Source organism: Chionomys nivalis, chromosome X (genome assembly GCF_950005125.1).
Source record: "Chionomys nivalis chromosome X, mChiNiv1.1, whole genome shotgun sequence".
In the NCBI taxonomy this organism is placed as follows: domain Eukaryota; kingdom Metazoa; phylum Chordata; class Mammalia; order Rodentia; family Cricetidae; genus Chionomys; species Chionomys nivalis.
This window is the reverse complement of record NC_080112.1, coordinates 108,000,080-108,019,868: the sequence shown is the minus strand read 5'-3', so window position 1 is coordinate 108,019,868 and position 19,789 is coordinate 108,000,080. Positions and strand designations below refer to the sequence as shown.

General features: G+C 47.3%; 1 protein-coding gene across 3 annotated transcripts in view; it reads left to right on the top strand.

The window, feature by feature from the left end:
* Window positions 1–1,579: 1,579 nt before the first annotated feature.
* The window catches only part of Bcorl1 (BCL6 corepressor like 1), a 68,381-nt gene continuing 50,171 nt past the window's right edge, over window positions 1,580–19,789 (top strand). Inside the window, exon 1 of one of the 3 annotated variants that reach the window (XM_057760098.1) lies at window positions 1,580–1,644. The gene's annotated coding sequence lies outside the window, so the exon portion shown is untranslated. Of the gene's footprint in view, window positions 1,645–2,526; window positions 2,665–4,247; window positions 4,299–19,789 lie in introns of those variants that run through there. The other 2 variants (XM_057760097.1, XM_057760099.1) reach the window with 2 other exon arrangements.

Sequence of the window (19,789 nt, the reverse complement as noted above, 5' to 3'; positions counted from 1 at the left end):
GGCTAGGGAAGGTGGCTCAGTTCTTCCCCTGTGGCCAGTGCGGGGTCTGCGGCTGCCCGGCGAGGTTCCGGCTTCCCCGAGGCTGGTAGGGGGGAGCCCCGAGAACTGCAGGCCCGCCCCCTTCTTCCTCCTCCTTCCCCCTCCTCCCCCACGTGTCCTCCCGGAGCCCAGCGGCCTGATCCCAGCACCCCCCTCCCCGCCACCTCCCTCCTACTCCCGCTTTGCCCGCTTCCCGGGCGGTGTGCAGAAGAGCAAAGTTGCGACAGCAGCCAAGGGGCTCTGCCCAGGTGAAGGGGGCGCTGTGACGGGGGCGGGAACGGCGTGGCCCTGCGGCGGGGGTTGGGGGGGGAGGATAAAGAAACTTGCTTTCCGCAGCCCCCACCCTGAGCGGGTTCGGATCTTGCGTGAACCGAGCCCTCGTGGAGACGCTGCAACGCCGCCAGGACCGAGGCCGGCACCCCGACCCGGACCGAGATCGGGACCGCGCGCTTGGGCGGGCTAGCGAGGGCAGGCAGGCCGGCACCCAGGCAAGGGCGGGGTGGGTGACCGGACACCGGACCGAACCACGGACTCCGGTGGCGTGGGCGCGGGCCGAACCCGGACCGGGCCGAATTGGGTGGCGAAGTAGGACGTGGATTCGGGGGGCGGGGCGCAGCGGGAGGGGGGAAAGCAGGCCTGGCCTGACTGGCCTGGCCGTGGGGGCGGGGGGCGAGTTCGGGGCACTTGCTGGGCTCTGGACCCAGCGCTAGGGCGGGGCGGCGCTAGGGGTTGGGCCCGACCGGCGAGGAGAGGGCGAGGGGAGGGAGAGCAGGGGGTGGAGTAGGGGCGTGGAGTTGCGAGCGGGGTCTGGCCTCGGCCGGGGGCGAAGGTAGATCTGCGGGGCCGAGAGCGGAGGGAGGGAGGCCCGAGGCAGCGCGGCGGCGGCGGCGGCGAAGGCCAGCTTCCGCGGAGTTTGTGCCCGGGCTTCCCGGCTGGGCTCCGGCCGCCTTATGCGCACAAATGGGGTTAGGGGTCTGACTGGTAAGCAACTCCCAGTGTTAGACGGTGGTCCTTGGCGATTCCCGGAAAACTGAGGCAAGACGCCGTCTGCAATATGCCGCACCCCCCACCCACCTCTTAGCATCTGGATTCTGCTCTTCGGGGGCCGCGGACCCTCCCCACCACAATCCTTTCACTCTTTGAGCACCCCTTCCGTCTCCTCCTCATCCTTGGCCATCTGAAGCTCCTAGGGGTATGCGTTTGAGGGGTGGAAGGCGTCGGGGGTTGCACTTTCCCTCCCTCAGGGACAGTGTAGTTTGTATCATATTCGTGTGAGGTAACGTCGCTTGGCGTCGTGTGGACATTGGGGTTTAGATAATTTAACCCTCCCTTCCAAGCTCTTTGATGGCTTTTAAGGGAAAGGACGGATCCCTGGGTTTTCATGGCTAGAAAGGGGTTTGAGGACTGGGATTTACTCTCAGCTCACTTCCACTGCCAACCTCTTTGCTGTGAACCATTTCTGTGGGGACTGGAACGTGGAGGGTGGGATACAGGAGCATTAACGTGCTTCTCTGTCTTCCTGCAGGGTCGGCGTGGCGAAGGACAGCTAGTGTCAGAGGAAAAGTAGACACCAGTTCAACTCTGGCCGCCCCCACTATTACTTCGGTGAGGGGGGCAACGCTAAGGGGGATGCTGGTGGGTTGGGGCCCAGTATAAGAGTAGGGGTGAGTTGTCGTACTCAGAGGGATTCTTTCCTGGTGGGGGAGAGAAAGGCGAGCCCCAGCTTCGGGGAGGGTTCCGGGGAAGGAGATGGAGGGTGGCGACGACGGGGGGGGGGGTGCGGGAAGAATGGGAGAGTCACACCCTGCTTGCAAGGGGAGCCTCCCTCAGGCTCCTGGGAAAAGGGGACTGAATACGTGTGCTCTGTGGTATTGGGGCAGGGGAGGTCTGGGGATGGTCCAAAGAGTGATTTGCACACTGGTTCTGCCACTAGTGGCCTGAGAAAGTCAGGTCGGGGCATAAGGTGGAGAACGTTGGAAGGAAGGCAGACAGCCAACCCCTCTGGCCTCAGCGCCCTGATCATCTCTCTTCCTCAACCTCCCTCTTGAGGGTCGTCGGGGTGGGGGGCGTGGAGCTCTTGGAGCCCCGCGGATTGCGTGCCTCCGCCTTTCTTGGGAGTCTATCTTTTTGCCCAGCTTGCTACAGCTACCACTGCCTCCCTCTCCGGAATCCGCTCGGTTCTCTCAGCGATCCCCTCCTCCTCCTCCTCCTCTCCCCTCCCCTCCCAGTGTCACCGGGGCTGCTTGGCTCTGCCCCCTTCGCTGCCGCTCGCTCCCAGCTTTAGTCCCTCCCTCTCATGCTTGCTCCCTCCCTTCTCCTCCTCCTCCCCCATTCCCTCCCCCCGTGTAGGCAGCATTTTGGGAGTTGTAGTATCTTGCAGAGCTGGCTGGCGCCGCCCGCGAACAAGGCCGGACTCCACTTCCCGTCGAGCCCTGCGACCGGCACCCACTCCACCAGGCTTCGCTCACACACACACAGACACACACACACCGCTCTCCCCCTCACTCTTTCGCTCGCCGCGGCGCTGCCAGTGTGTGGCTCTGTCTCTCCTCGGCTTTGCTGAGCCCTCCCTTCTTCCTCTCAGTTCCTAGAGTCCGACCACCGCCGCCGTGAGAGGAGAAGGAGGTCGGTGGCGATAAGGGGTGGAGGGGGGCATCGGATCCCAGTAGTGTTAGGCGGGTGGTGGTTCAAAGAGGGTAAGAGGGAGCTCGGGTGGCGGCCTGAGCCTCCCTGCGGAGCCGACCCGGGAACAGGTGCGTCTTTTTTCTCTCTCCCCCAACCCCTCCACCCCTTTTGACTCCCCGGCTTTTTCGTATTCCCCCACCCGCTTCTTTCTATCCTAAGCCGTTCCCCAACCCTGTCCGTTCCTCTCTCCTCAACCTCTCCGCTTGCCCCCCGGGGGCGCCGTCCTCTCCGTGTCCCCGGACGTAGAGCTCCCTAGAGCTCTCTCTGCCCTCGCCCCTCCCTTCGGGACAGCTCCCCTCCACTTACCACCTTCGTACCCCATCCCTGCCCTGCCCTATCCCCTTCTCGATCTCCTTCTCTTTTAGCCAGGTGAGACTTGTTCACCACGATCCAAGAGAGTCTTCCTCTCGGCTGGGCGGGGGTCTCCATGGAAACGGGGGTCGGTAGATACTGGAGGGGGGAACCATAGGAATTACCCCACTCCACAGAAAGATAGGTGGAGGCTACGGTCTTGGTACTACCTGGCCCCAAACCCTGATCCAAGAATCCGACGATCCGAAGGGAACCTGGCCAACAGGGCAGGGCGAGAAAGGGCTTGTTATTTTTTTGGGGGGGTGTCCGTGATGAAGTCTTGAAGAGACCGGCAGAAAATGCCCTCCAACCTTAGAGGTGGAGGTGCGACGGGTACTCTCTCAGGGTTGCTTTCTCCCCTGTTCTGGGGTGCAGGAGCCATAGGGTAGGGGGGTACCCCTAGGTGGCGGCGGGGCCTGGGTTCGGGAGTGGGAGTGCTGTGATGGGGGCAGGGGCAATTATCCGAGTCCCTGGAAAAAAGGCGGGGGATGACTTCGGAGCGCCCAGGCTCCGCTGCCCTCGCTCTAGGGGCGGGGGCTACCGGGCCAGAGGAGGCAGAGAGGGTGCTCAAATTGAAGGAGGATGAGATGGGGGCAATTCATACTGGCCCCGGCAAGCCTGGTGGGAGACCCGGCTTGCAAGCCCTCAACCCGCTTCGCGCCAGGCCTGGAGGCAAGGGGTCTGAGAGGAAAGCCCAGGGCTGGAAAGGAGGGAGGCTCCGGTTACGGGGCCGGATTTCGGGATCAGGGGCAATCCCCTGGCCCTTGGAGAAGGAGGGAGAGGGATGGCCACGAACCCCAAGGTTCCCCCACCCTGGTTCCTAAGGGGCGTGAGGAACGGACAGCAGGCCCAGCAGAGCTGGATTCGTGCAGACCGTGGCCAGGGAATGGGGGGGCTTAGTGGTGGTCTTCAAGGGGGAGTAGTCCGGCGGCGGGGCGGGCGGGCGGGGCGTGGGGCTCCGGCGGGCGGCGGGGCGGGGCCGGGGCGGCGCTGCTGCCGCTGCTGCTGCTCCTGCTGGGGCCGCCACCGCCGTTGCCGCCGCCGCCGCCGCCGCTTCTGGGCGGGGAACCGAGGCCAAAGAGAGTCCCGTGCCGGGGCAGAGGGCGCAGGCGGCGCGCGGTGGGGAGGGGGCCTTTCCGCGGGCGGGGGCAGGCTGGGGGTGGAGTCCCCGACGGGGGGCGGTACGAGCCAGGACGACGACGACGAGGAGCCCAGGGGGCCCGGTGCGTGGAGGACGAGGTGCTGGGAGAAGGAAGGGGGGGGTGGGTCCCGCGACGGGCCTCGTGGGCTTGGCTCCCAGAGGTTCGGTTTCGGGACAGAGCCCTGCAGGGGCGCCCGGAGGCCAGGAAAGGGATAGAGAGGTGAACTGGACGGTGGAGGGGGCCCTTCTCGCCCGGGTCCCGCGGAGAGGAAGGCTGGGCCAGAGGGACGTCCGGGCAAGGCTGGGAGGAGCCGGCCGCACCAAGGCTGGGGTTTTCGTGTTATGGAGGTGCAGGAGATTGTTGTACCGAAAGATGTGGTCGAGGGGAAAGGCGGGAGGCAAGCACGCTGCAAACCCAGGAGGCCCAACGCCACAGGCCGGTGGGGGTGCCCTTCTGTTCCACTGAGCCTCCCCTCTCCTCGCTGTATTAGAAGCACTGTTTTTGTTGCATTGTTTTGAAATTTTCAAGGTTGCCTGATCAAACTGTCGACGTGGTGATACTTTCTCATTCTTGCCGTTTTCTAGAGTAGGCAGTAAGGACAGCCTTCACTTGGCGAGCATTCTTCTAGCCCAGCGTTTTGGGGCTTTTTGCATGAGTGAGGGAAGGGGGCCTGTAAAGCAAGCCACAGATGAATACTTTCAAGGCGATTTGGAGGTCGTCCCCATGATACAGGGGTAAAGTACAGTTGCAAATATGATCAGACTTCTGAGGGTACACTTGAAGGCTTCAAGGGTTAGTCCCATGCTTCTTTCAACTTAGAAGGCTATTTCTCAGAATCACACTGCAGAAACACTTCTTGGGAAAAGGAGTGGGGCATGAATTTGGAGTTGGGAGTTGATTAGGTTCATAATAAAATTCCAAGGATGGAAGGGAGTTATCTTTTTTAGTGGCCATCTTGTGCTATTCTCTTACTGGGTCACTGTAGGTGGCGTAGCCAAGGATGTTTGGGCAGAGTTTTAGGGTATTCATATTGAACTTGATGTCACCATGTGGTATTGAAAATGACAGTCTGCAGGAAAGAAACTTACAAGATTCCACTGGGGATTAAATAAGATAATCCCATTCCAAGAGTTACCCAGAGGCTCCAAAAGGAAGTGAATGGTTGAAGAGGAACCTGTAAAATTTTGACAGGGTAGCGAAGGTAGCAAGAAAGACTGAGGGAGCAATAAGGACTTAGTGAGTCAAGTTAAAAGAGTCTGAAGTTCCATGATATACTTGAGGACTGACATGGCCATGTTGAATAGTTTATGAGGATATTGATAGCAGGTAATTTTTGCACCTGAGGAAACTGTCTTGAGGTTTATCTGGGAGATGAGAGCCACAGGTCTTAGCACAGAGGCTTGCTGACACTGACTTTGTTTAAAAGGGATTTTCACATACACTTAAGCATGGGCATTGATGAAAAGAGAGAAGGGGGGGTGGGGGGGAAAGGGGAGGAGTTATGATATAACCACATGTGGGTTGGGCTAATCAGGGGAAAGCCACTTTAAAACTGACTTTTAAAAGTCTGCCTCTTGCTGGGTGGTGGTGGCGGTGAACACCTTTACCCCCAGCACTCAGGAGACAGAGGCAGGCAAATATCTGAGTTCAAGGCCAGCCTGGTCTATAGAACAAGTTCCAGGATGGCCAAGGCTACAGAGAAACCCTGTCTGGGAGCGGGGGGAAGGTCTGATTCTCTTACCAAATTTGCAGGAAGTGTATGTAAGTTTCTTTTTGTTCTGACTCTGAGATGAAGAGAACTAGATACCTACTTGATAGAGGAAAGGGAAAGGATGCAGAAGTCTGGATTAAATAAACTAGTTCTCTGAAAGAGAGCAATAAGGAAGGTATGGTTAATTGTTGGGATAGGGCAGAGGAAAGTTGAGTCCTAGCCAGCTTTGCTGTTGAAGTCTGTACTGTTCAAAGTAGAGGGAAGTTCTAGAAGAAATGGGGGTCGCACCAAGGGCACTCTTAAGGATCTGGCTATTTCTTTGATTTGCCAGGGAAGGTGGAGGAGGCCCAGGGAGAGGAGATCCTTTTCTTTCTCACTGGCTTAGAGGCTCTTGGTAAGCAAAGGAGATGTCTCAGGGGGTGTGTATGTGTGCCTTATTCATGATGCAGTCTACACAGGCAAGTAAATGCTTGGTAAAGGTGGCAGGGGATCTTATGACATGATTAATCTGCACTGTAAGCTTTAGGGAAGAGTTTTGCTGAGAGAGACAGAATCATAGGAAAAAAAGTTTTCCCACTAGAAAGAAGGAAGACCAAAGAAGTCAGAAAGAGGGTCGGTAGGGCAGTGAAAGGGGAAAGGAAGGTGCCAGTTACTGTTCCCATGTCAGGTCTAACTAAGGAGAAAGCAGTACCTTGAAATCTCTAGGGTAATATTTTCCAAAGAAAGTTTGAAGAACCCTTAAGGCTCTTTACACTTTAGTGCTAGAATTGCTGGAGCAAGAAAGAAGATAAAAATAGGGCTAGGGAGAAACTGGCATTTAGAGAGAAATAGATTTTCCCATAAAGAAGTAAAGGTAGTATACATGCTAAAAATGTAAAATGCACAATATGGGTTGGGCATATAGAGTGCTTGCCTAGCATGTGTGATGGCCTGCGTGCAAGCCTCAGTGTTGAAATAGAAAACAAAAAAATCCACACTGTGAAAGAAAAGGAGAGTAATATAGAGCTATAGGAGAGAAGCATTTAGATGCTGTATGGAACTGGTGTTGAGGAGTGTAAAAACTTACTTGTCAAAGCCACTGATGTGGAAGAATCCAGGAAACGGGGTTGAGATTACACTGAAACATTTCTTCGGAGATCCTGATGCATATAAGGATTCTGTATGGGGAAAGGGAGTCTTGGTGTCAAGTAGAATGGGGGGAAACCTAGATAGAAGGAGGTGAGTGATAGAAATTCCAGAGTGAAACAGGATAAGGGACCTGTGAGTCTTGGGTCAGAATTGGAGGGTGGAGTTAAGGGCACCAAGAAGAGACTCTAATCAGGGTTTGACTGGACCACACTTACACTGGTTTGTGAATTGTAGGTGGAGCTGTCTGGGACTGATTGGTTTGGCTATTAGGTGCACAGAGCTTTTTCCCAGGCCAGCTAGCCTCTGAGAAACCATGGCAGGAATTCCACGTTGAGTTTGGGTGGGAAAATGAGCACTAGAGGGGAACTGAGAGACTATGCAAAGTGAACATTGTTACTTAAGTAAACTGAAAAGGGGGAGAAAACACTGATAGAGTATGTGGAGGAAAGGGGAGCACTTAGACCTGAGGGTTTTGTTTTTAAAGAAAGGAAATTTCTTAATGTTAGCATTGGAAATCAGTTGGAGTCTGTGTCTGCTTCAGTGTTTAGTGTCATAACAGATAAGGAGGGAGGAAATAAGTAATCTACCTTTCTGTCACTAGGGGATTCCAGGGCAGTATTTTATATGATCTCTTACATGAGCTAGGCATTATTCATGCCAGTCTGTAAAATGTAGGAAATCATCCTCTTTCTAAATCATATCCTTTTCTGCTATTCATAACTTCAAAACGGTCTTTTATGTTGAAAATGTTTTTTAGTGAACGAAAGTTGTGTTCTGGTCAAGAGGAAAACTTAATCCCAATAAGCTCTTGTAGTTTTTCTTTCTTTCTTTTTTCTTTCTTTTTTTTTTTTTTTTTGTAAAGTGGTAGCAACTCTTTCCTCATAAAACATGTAAAAACGGATCATTTAAGGAACAGTGAAGAAAAAACTGTGTGTGTGTGTGTGTGTGTGTGCGCGCGCGCGCGTGCATGGGGTGGAGGGGAGGAAAGGACTTCAAGGGAAGAATACTTTAGACTTTTCTTGTTTTTTGGGCTTTTTGTTTGTTGTTTTGTGTGTGAGAGAGAGACAGGGTCTATGTAGGCCAGACTGTCCTTGAACTCACAGAGATCTGCCTGCCTGTGCCCCTACCTCCCAAGTGCTAGGATTAAAGGTGAACACTATTGTGCCCAGTCTTATTCTTTTTTTTTTTTTTTAAAGTAAACTCCAGGCCAGATGTAAGGTTGTATTTTTCCTGGATAGATAAATTGTGATGATTTTTTTTAAAAGATTTATTTATTATGTACACAGTGTTCAGCCTCCATGTATGCCTGCAGGCCAGAAGAGGGCACCAGATCTCATTACAGATGGTTGTGAGCCATCATGTGGTTGCTGGGAATTGAACTCAGGACCTTCGGAAGAGCAGTCTGCTCTTAACCTCTGAGCCATCTCTCCAGCCCCAATTGTGATGAATTTAAAGGTGCAGCTTGTTATTTGTAAAATGCAGTAATTTTAAGAGTTAAGTAAGGCAAAGTGTAACTTCATTTGGAGATAAAGAATTTGACTTGGGAAGGACTGAATTCTATGGAGCGGTAGCTTTGTGTTTGAGGCTTCTGTACTGCTAAGAAACAAAATCTGCCTACTTCATAATGTTGGTTTCATTTAAGGGTACAGTAGAATTTTCTCAGTGAAGGGGTATGAGGATAATAAGATTTTTATTTTTTTTTTTTTGAGTTCTGTGAAATGTGTAATACATAAATATGATCCCAGGGAGAAGATGTACTGAATACTTGGATCTATGGGATGGTTGAATATATTTTCTCATGAATAGTCTTTGCTCAGTGGAACTTGGGTCTACCATGCCCAGGTGAGCTTGCATCCTAATTAATCTACTGCTTTATGGCAGGAAGCAAGTCACTAACTTTTTTGAGCCTCGGTGTTCTCATCTAGACAATGGAGATGATACTAATATCATAGGATGGTTAGAATTATGTAAGATAAAATGTATGTAGTAACTGTTAATGTACTTAACACATGGGATCTATTTTGGACCTAAATTTCTTACTGTGTCTTATGATTACTTACCATATACAGTGGCAGATTGAGAACAAAAATTCATTCTACTACCTCCCCTCCTCTTATCTTAGCCCTTTGTCCTTTTCTCTGCAATCCCTTTTAATTAGTATTCATTCAGCATTTACTACATGGTAGGAAGTAATACCTTAACTCATTGCTGCATCTACCTCTGAGGTGGATGTGGTAGTTTCTTTAACAGCTGTGCCATGACACTACTTACTATTTCAGGAGAGGAACTGAAGACTATATATCCAGTTGAAACTTTCAGGTTGCAAGTAACTTTTTTAAAAAAAAAAAAAAGGCCATGGGAGATGGTCCAATTGGTAAAGTGCTTGCTGCTCAAGTATGAGACCCTGAATTCAATTTTTAGTGCCCATGAAAAATCTGGGAATTGTGATGTGCCTGTAACCCTGAGGCTGGAGACGGAGAAACAATCAGATCTCTGGGTCTACCACTGACTTCTAGGTTCAGTGAAAGAATTTCTCAAAAAAAAAAAAAATAGGGTAGAGAGCAATTGAAGATGACACTTGGCATTGACTTTTGGACCTTAAACACATGCATGTGTGGTGAATGTATGTGTATATGATATCACTTTTTATTCTTACATATATGTATTATCAAATAACCACTTTAAAGTATTTATTTTTTAGAGATTTAGTTGTTTTTATTTTATGTGTATGAGTGCTTGCCTAAATGTATGTGTATGCACCATATGCATGCCAGGTGCTTATGGTATCAGAAGAGAACATCAGAATTTTTGGAATTGGACGTATAGATGGTTGTGAGGGATCATGTGGGTGCTGGAAACTGAACCCAGGTCCTCTGCAAGAGCAGAAAATCTTTTTAGCAGCTGAATCATCTCTTCTCACCTTTTATTTATTTTGAAATTTTATTTTGTGTATATGTGTGTTTTGCCTGCATATATGTCTGTGCATTGCCTGCATGTCTGATGTCCTGGAATTGGAGGTAAAGACTGTTGTGAGATGCCATGTAGGTGCTGGGTATCAAACCTGGGTCCTTTAGAGGAGCATCCAGTGCTCTTAGGAACTGAATCATCTCTCTAGTCCCCTTTATTTTATTTTTAATTGTGTGTGCAAGTGTTTTGTGTGTGTGTTGTGTTTGGGTATGTGTATATGAATTCAGCAGCCCATGGAGGCCAGAGGTATCAAATTCCATGAAGCTACGAGATGATGGTACTGGGAACTTAGCTACGATCCTCTGCGAGAACAATGCATACTCTTAACTACTTAGCCATGTCTCTAGCCCAAAATACTGCTTTTGGCAAATGGTTAGTGTGTTAAATTATGGCTGGTTAGACTTTCTAGCTGTCTCTGGCAATTCTATGAAAGCTGATAGAACCTGGAGCTGATGTGCTTCTATGATAAAGATGCTCATCAGTGATTGAATCGGAGAGAATAATGCTGAACAAAGCACTGAGTTCCCCAAAACAAACTTCTGGGCAAAGGAAAAACAGTTGCCTTCAAAGTAGATCTCCTCTCTGCAGCTGGAATGGACTTTGGTGTCAACAATTGGGTCTCTGTTAGCTATGCCAATATAGGGAGAGGCCGATGACAGGCCAATTGAAAACAGCAGATTGGCTGACAAATTAGCAATTTCTGTTTGACTTAGAAAACACATTGTTATTCTCTACCTATTCTCCTACCCCCTGAAATTTACCTGCCTATTTTCATTCTGTTTAGGCAAATATTATGGTTGTTCCCTGCACACACAGCTAGTGGTATTCTATAAGTCACCTGGGTTTAAAAACTAGCTGTGGATCTATCACACTGGGATAGTTGGAAGTTGATTTTATTATTTTGCTTGGCACAATTTTATTTTAGTTCTGTGATTATCTTTATTATAGAGATATAGCAGGAAGAAAGTTGATGTGAGAGCAAGGCAGTAAAAGGAATACTTCCATCTAGTGCTGTTTTGTTTCATTTATTGTGTGTGTATATGGGTGTGCACATGTGTGTGCATGTGCATGACAGCTTGTAGTAGATGGCTCTCTCCTACCATGTGGGTCCCAGGGATTAAATTCAGGTCATAAGGCTTGGTGGCAAGTGCTTTAATCCACTGAGCCATCTCACTGGCCCTGATTTGTCTTATTTTTGAAATGAGGTTTCATTGCATTGTCTAGGCTAGTCTTGCACTTGTGGGTTCAAGTGATCTTCCTGCCTCAGCCTTCTGACTATCGTTGACTATAGGCATGCACCATTGTGCCAAACTTAACTAATATTTTCTCTCTGGGGTGCCTGATCTCTGAAAGACACAGAAAAGGTGGAGCTGGAGATATGGCTCAGTGGTTAAGAGCACTGGCTGTTCTTCCAGAGGTCCTGAGTTCAATTTCCAGCAACCACATGGTGGCTCACAACTATCTGTAATGATATCTGGCGCCCTCTTCTGGTGTGTGGGCATACATGGAGGCAGAATGTCATATACATAATAATAATAAAAAATACAGAAAAGGTTTGGTTTTCTTCAGTAGTTTAGCAAGCTATTTATTGAGCCCATGTCATGTGCCTTATATCATGCTAGACCCTACTGGGATAGGGCCAGTAAACCTATGGATGGGTAGTAGAGTGAGTCATTATGGAATTTGAAATTCTTTGAGTAAATACTGTATGATAAAAGGGGTAAAAATGAAACATAGATTCAGATGAGTTATATACATGATCTATATGTAGTCATAGCAGAGTCTCATCTCTGTTAAGAGAACTGAAAAAAAAAATAACTTGATAATGGTCTCTCCAAATATGTGTGTATGTGCATGGTCTAGGAGAGTTTTACAAAAGCAAACCATTTTCCATGAAAAAGTCTGTATCATAAATACAATATACTAAAATGGCGACATCAGAGGGCCACTGTCACAGTCTGTGAAAGGAAGGACATAGAAGCATCGCAAAAGTGATTCAGAGCCGGGCGATGGTGGCGCACGCCTTTAATCCCAGCATTTGGGAGGCAGAGGCAGGAGGATCTCTGTGAGTTCGAGACTAGCCTGGTCTACAAGAGCTAGTTCCAGGACAGGCTCCAAAACCACAGAGAAACCCTGTCTCGAAAAACCAAAAGAAAAAAAAAGTGATTCAGAGCCGGGCGGTGGTGGCGCAGGCCTTTAATCCCAGTACTTGGGAGGCAGAGGCAGGCGGATCTCTGTGAGTTCGAGGCCAGCCTGGTCTACAGGGCTAGTTCCAGGACAGGAACCAAAGCTACAGAGAAACCCTGTCTCGAAAAACCAAAAAAAAAAAAAAAAAAAAGATTCAGCTCTTCATATTGGGAGTGTGAAAGGTACAGTAAATGTTCTCAGGGTCCTGCTGAAGATCAAGATGGAAGAAAACCAGCTCTTATTTTTGGATTAACAAAAATTAGAAGTCTCTCAAAATGTCCCTATTTGCGTAGATGTCTTGGTGAAGTGGCTTTGCATTTTAAAATGACTAATTTCACAATGTTGACTTAAGGTTTCTAGCTATCTGTGACATGTAAAAGTTGTACAAAATCTTTTTAAGATTTATTTTTTCTGTGTGTGTCTCTTTGTGTGTGTGTGTGTGTGTGTGCGCGCGCGCGCGCGCGCGCTCGCACACATGCATGCTTGTACATGAATGCAGTGCCTACAGAGGACAGAAGAGGGCACTGGACTCCCTTGAGATGCAGGTATCAGGCAGTTGTGAACCACTTGACATGGGTACTCAGAAAGGGACTCCAGTCCGCTGGAAGAGCAGAAAGTATTCTTGACTGCTAAGCCATCTTCTAGCCCCAGTTGTACAAAACCTTATAGCTAGAGCCTGAGTGTAGTATATAGCTTTGAATACATTGATATATTTTCCTTAGGTAGAGTAAACCAGTTTCTTTATAGCAGGAAATGAAAATGAATGCTGTGAATAATAGGGGAGAAAATCAAGGCCGAGTGTAGACAAGCTAAAACAATCTCATGGTATGAAAATGTAAGGAAACCATGAAAACTTTTGTTTCGGCTCACTCATCCTCAAAATATATTACCTCTTGTCCTTGTAAGTGCTTCTGTGTTATGCTCAGTTCTTCGTTATTTGGCAGATGTAGTTAGAAGTGGACACAGTAGGATGGTCATGCGATGGCCGAGAAATGGGGGAGGGAACTGTTCTCTAAGGTTTCTGCCACTGTTTAGGCTGTGAGTCCTGTACTGCATCCATTTAATAATGTTGCTATATGATTGCATTCTTTTTCTTTTTCCATTTTTTGAGACTGAATCTTATTATGTGTAACAGGCTGTCTCTGAAGTAGCTATGTAACCCAGGCTAGCTTAAAACTAGAGATTTTCCTGCCTAACCTTCCTAACTTCTAGGTTTATACCTCCATACTTATGGTCCTGAATGGATTTGGATGTTCCTAAATATCCAGTCACCCCTAAAAGCATGGGATTTAGTACCTACACTAGTGAAGGTATCGAAAGTGTGTATAGAATGCTCTTAGAATTCCACGTTAGTACTCTTAAGAGCGCTGTAGAAAATTGTAAGCCCTTGGTCGTCTAGTTACTGAGATGACTATCCAGCCTCCCAAGGTGGCTGCATTGGAGGGAACTAAGTGCATTGGAATGAGTAAGCTTCCACGTGTTTATTTTATTTTTTATTTTTTTGGTTTTTTGAGACAGGGTTTCTCTGTGGTTTTGGAGCCTGTCCTAGAACTAGCTCTTGTAGACCAGGCTGGTCTTGAACTCACAGAGATCTGCCTGCCTCTGCCTCCCGAGTGCTGGGATTCCACCGCCAGGCCTTTTTTTTGGTTTTTCGAGACAGGGTTTCTCTGTGGCTTTGGAGCCTGTCCTGGAACTAGCTCTGTAGACCAGGCTGGTCTCGAACTCACAGAGATCCGCCTGCCTCTGCCTCCCAAGTGCTGGGATTAAAGGAGTGCGCCACCATCGCCCGGTGCTTCCACATGTTTAATAGACAGTTAACATTCCTTTGTATCCAGTCTCATAAATGTTTATAGGCACAATTTTCAAACATGGTGGTACCCAAGCAGTCTGAAGGTATCCATGCTAGAATCACAGGCAGGCAATTCCTTAGCCTTCTTGTTAAATACAAAAATTAAGATATTTTGGAAGAGGATGCAATATGCCTTGTAAGTCAGATCTCTGGTAGTAGACACCAGTGGAAATATTCAGATAGGACAAAAAACCAAGGGAGCTAGGACATGTTACAGTACATTAAGTCGACAAAATGAACAGCAGAAAAGATCCCCTCCCTTGTTTAAATTACTTAGTAGATACTTTCTAGTTGGTCTTTGTGTGTGTGTGTGTGCTGTCATATATTGTGGTAGAAGGACCTGCTTTGTATGAAGGGAAGCACAGTAAAGCAATTGGGACATGTTTACGCTATTTGAGTTTCAGGTACTGATAGCTGATAAGTAGCTAGAAAAGGTAAGGAGATAAAGATATGGGGGGCAGGGAGCAGAATATAAGAATGCTCTTCCATGGGAAATCACTAAAACAGAACAGTTTAAATGGGGAACACATTCTCAGTGGTGTTAAAGTTTGGGGTATGTAATGAGTGGGAAACATAAATGTTACTATCCTGTTCAATACACATGGAAGGAGGCAGAGCAGTGATTCTGCCTTTCCAAAAGTGGGAGGGATAGTAGGGGTAGCCTTTGCAAGTTTTTTCTTCCTTATGGGAGTGGTACCCTGCCCAAAGCTCTGTGTTTTCTTCCAGACAGGGTTTCTCTCTGTAGTTTTCGAGTTTTTCCTGGAACTAGCCCAGGCTGGCCTTGAACTCACAGAGATCCGCCTGCCTCTGCTGGGATTAAAGGCGTGCGCCACCACCGCCCAGCAGCTATGTGTTTCTATTCGAATAGTAGTTCTCTTTCTTCATTAGTCACCACTGACCCAACCCTCCTCCTTAAATTGTCTACTGGCCACACCTATAGTCCAAGAACAGATTTAAGGCCAGAGTCAGCTAGTGAATTTGAGGCCAACCTGAGAAACATGACCCCCCCCATCTCACAACAAAACAAAAACTGCTCCAAATCGATAAACAAACACAAACCCAACACAAAATCATCTACTCTTGTGTAAAATATTTGTCATATTCTTGCTCTGTTACCTCCCTCCATGTCCTTCTCTTCCTCAAATGCAGTGACGACCATGCTTTTGCTTTTAATTGTTGTGAAATTTACTTGTTTCATTTTGAAACAAAATTGTGCCCTTTTGTAAACTTTTTGCATATTAGAGATGCCCATGGTGCTCCAACCATGGCTTGGTCTAGAACTTGCTATATATACCTTTTCTTCCCTGTTTTGATAATGCATTCTCTCTAACCTCTTCTGAAAAGCTACAGTGCTTCCCCACAGTATTTCAGTTTGGCCCATGATGGCGAAATAATTCAGGTTCCGCTATTTCACTTTTCCCGTTTGATTGCTATATGTCACGGGCTTCTCTTTTATGCCTTCTACACCTGCTCTTACCTTCTAGCGCATTTTCTTTTGGGGCTGCTTATTTTTCCCCTTCAGAACTTTACATCATGGCATCCCTTCTACTACCTATTCATTTTCAGCTTAGCTGCTATTTTCACCATTTTAAAGTTATTTCTCTCCCATTACTCCATTCTCATCTTGGTTTCCCTATTCTAGTATGGTCCTTATGGCTGACTACACACTTTATGCACCCTGTTTGTTAGATACATTTCCTAGGATTTCAGTCAGTCTATTTGCTTCTATCTACATAGGCCTTCTAGGTGGCAAAGTTCTATTTTTTTTTTTCAGACACACTTGCCTTCTTTTTTTTTTTTTTTTTTTTTTTTGGTTTTTTGAGACAGGGTTTCTCTGTGGTTTTGGAGCCTGTCCTGGAACTAGCTCAGGCTGGTCTCGAACTCACAGAGATCCGCCTGCCTCTGCCTCCCAAGTGCTGGGATTAAAGGCGTGCGCCACCACCGCCCGGCACTTGCCTTCTTATGTAGGCACATGGAACGTGTTCTTTGTCCTTATCACGAGTTAGATAAGACTTTTGAGTTGCTTTACCCAAAGTGAGGCTAGTTTACAGTGGTCCCAACTCATTGCTTTCTGGGCAGTGACCAGCATTTGAGTTGTGGGTCATGCAGCTGTTCTTACCAATTATATGGTTGTAACACCTGGGAAAATCCTTTGAGATATTTTATATCCTTGTGTCTGTGATTCCTGGGTCATTTATTTGGGACTACCAGGTTTATTCCAAGTTCCTTTTTGGAACCTCACCTTCTATATAATGGTTCTTATTTGGGGGGAGCAAAGAAAGAGAGAAAAGTAGGAGGAGAGAATGAGAATAGCAATGTGGGTAAGTTTTTTTTCCCTTTTCACTTCCTGTGTGCTTTATAGTGAATGATCACTAACTTCTAACTTGATTAGACAGGGCTGTAACAAGACAAAATCCTAGGCTTACTGAATCAGAATGTTTGGAGCTCAGACCTAAGATACTGTTTGGAACCAGCTTCTCAGTGATCTTGGCTTGGGAAACACTGGTTTGCATTGACTGTTCTGGTCCTGATCCTTTCTGGCAGAAGCCTGTTCTTTTAGTGCAGCATTTGATGCTACCATTGGCTTTCTCTCTTGCCACATGAATCTTGCCTTCTTATGTAGGCCACTTAGTTCAGTATCCTGCCTGTGTATCTGCTGTTTTCTACCCCTTGAGCAGAACGACTACTGTTAATTAGCAGCAGTGGACTTCAGATGGTCAGGAGTGCTGCTCTGATAAGATCATGAGGAAAGTTACGGGGCCAAGATTTAAGAGGGTGTTCAGTCTTCAGGATTTCATGACGGCGAGAGGGCTGGGTGATTCAGTGATCATGAATGTGTACTACTCTTACAGAAAACCAAATTTGATTGCCAGCACCCAAATCAGGTGGTCTACAACCACCTCTCTGACTCCAGCTCCAATGATCCAACACCTTTAAATTTTAAGAAAGATATCCTCCAAGTGGAGGCTTCGGGTGTCAGTTTTGCCCTCTAGGTTTTCATACACTACATCATGAACATGTTTGGTTTTAGCTTTTGTTTTGTTTTTGCTTCTACCTTTCTTTTTATGTTTTTGATGAGTCTAAAAACTCTTTATCTCGGTGATATTTGGTATGTTGCTCTGTTTCCAAGCACTGAGAATCCCACTTTGACTTCTGTCCTAGACCTGCAAATAATTTTTGAAAAAACAAATACTTCTGAGTGAAAATCATGTGGTCACTGACATACCTGCTGCCTTCAGATACTTAGGTAGCTATTAAAGGTTATACATGGTGGTGAATTCATCTTCTAGCAAAAGTCCTTCCATTGTCTGATTTCTCTAATAGTTCCTTGAAAAGAAGATGAAATACCTGGTAAATTAGCCAGCAGGCAGAATCATTATTTCTTTTTTTCTTTCTTTTCTTTAGAGACAGTTTCTCTGTGTGTCTCTGGCTCTCCTGGAACTCACTCTATAGACTAGGCTGGCCTTGAACTCAGAGATCCACCTGCTTCTGCTTCCTTGGTGCTGGGATTAAAGGTGTGCTCCACCACTACCTGGCTAAACCATTGATTTTATTTATTTATTTATTTATTATGTATACAGTGTTCTGCCAGCATGTATCCCTGCAGGTCAGAAGAGGGCACCAGATCTCCTTATGGATTGTTGTGAGCCACCATGTGGTTGCTGGGAATTGAACTCAGGACCTCTGGAAGAGCAACCAGTGCTCTTAACCTCTGAGCCATCTCTCCAGCCCTAAACCATTGATTTTTAATCTAGGGATATTCCAAGATATTCTAACAAATGACTAAAACTTCATTAGCAAGGATACTCAGGGCATGGACTCATTTTTTGAGACAAGTTCTTCTTAGGTAGCCCAACCTGGCCTTTAACTCTCAGTCTTTTTTGGATTACATGCACCGCTAAGTTTAGCAGATGGGGTCTTTGTTAAAAGTGTTTCTAAAATTACCTTAACGTTAGTAATGCTAAAAGATAACCTTCAAACTGGGTGGTGGTGCACGCCTTTAATACCAGCACTTGGGAGACAAAGGCAGGTGGATCTCTGTGAGTTTGAGGCCAGTCTAGTCTACAGAACAAACTTCAGGACAGCCAGGATTGTAGAGAAACCCTGTCCCAAGCTTCCCCCAAATAGATAGCTATCAGAGAAGCATAAAGCATTGTGACTCTCTAAACAGATTGAAAAATGAACACATATTAAAGATTGTATTTTTCTTTTTTAATGAGAAAGCTATATATGCTATAGCTAGTGTAAAGAAAAAGTCAAAAACCACAAGTTTATATGGAGTAAGGGAATAGGAGTGCAAATGGAGGTAAGACTGATTTTTCCACAGTCGGGGAGGTGGGGGCAGGAGGTCAATCCCAACTTTATGGGATCGTGATAGAGTTTATATACCCATCAGCTGCTTGCAATTTCGAGGTACAAAACAGGGCAAAGATAGTGAACTGATGTAGTCTTTTTTTTTTTTTTTTTTCGTTTTTTTTTCGAGACAGGGTTTCTCTGTGGTTTGGGAGCCTGTCCTGGAACTAGCTCTGTAGACCAGGCTGGTCTCGAACTCACAGAGATCCGCCTGCCTCTGCCTCCCAAGTGCTGGGATTAAAGGCGTGCGCCACCACCGCCCGGCCGAACTGATGTAGTCTTGAAAGATGTATTATAGATAATATATGGAATTTTTTTTGGAGCAAGCAGTAATATAGTAGTCACTTTTTCAGTTTGGTTTATTTTGCTTCTTGTGATTTCTCAGGGTCATTACCTCAGTTATAATCTAGAATTCAGTCCCATGTAGCATGCATTTACTGAGGAGTCCTTACTGTGGGTAAAACATTGCAGAGAAACTAAAGACAGAAAAAGGATGTTACTCCTTAAGTCTAATAAGTGGTCGTGTGGTGGAGAGACGGATATGCCATTTCCCCTGCTAACTCATAGCAGAGTAGAACCCATGGTAGAATAGAGGAAAGAAGGAAATGTTTGAGGAGAACCAGAATGGGAGGGGTCAACGGTTCTTGAGCTGAGGCTGGGGGAATGACACAATGACATTTAAGTGAAGAAGCAGCAGAGTCCTGAAACTGGATGATGAGCTGGGGGTGGCAAGGATGGCAGGCAAACGGTAGGACAAAGCAGAAGAGTGTTCAGAGGAGGTTTGAAGCCAGCTCCTAAGGGCCCTGAAGGCTGTCCTAAGAATTCTGGCTTGAGTGCTAGCTTGATTCTGATGGCTTTTGACTAGAGTAGGGAGGTCTGATCGAAGCAGCATTTCAGAAGATGAATTGATTGTGGAATCAAGCGATGGGTTGCTGAGAGAGCAGTTAAGAGGCCAGAATAATATTCCTGGGGTGAGATGATGAAGGCCTGTACCAGGGCAGAGGCAAGAGGTGCAGAAAGAGGAAGGGAGATGGCTTTATCTAGACTTGACACCTGAGGTCATCGGGGTGATGGGGAGATGAGTTGAAGATATTTCAAGTGAGAGGACGGTGGTGCTAATAACTAAGGAAGCTTGCTGTGACGACATGGTGAATGGGCTGGGGAGTACATTTATAGGGACAGATAACGAGTCCAGTTTGAGATATGGTGGATTTGAAAGGCTTAGTGAGCATCCAGTTAACAACAGCAAGTTGCTGGCATCTGGAATTCTGGTCTAGACCTATGGAGAGAGGACAGGATTAGAGAAATACATGTACATCTAGAGGTGAATTGGAATTGTGACTGCTGAGAGAGATGGAGGGCAAGGCTGGCGTACCC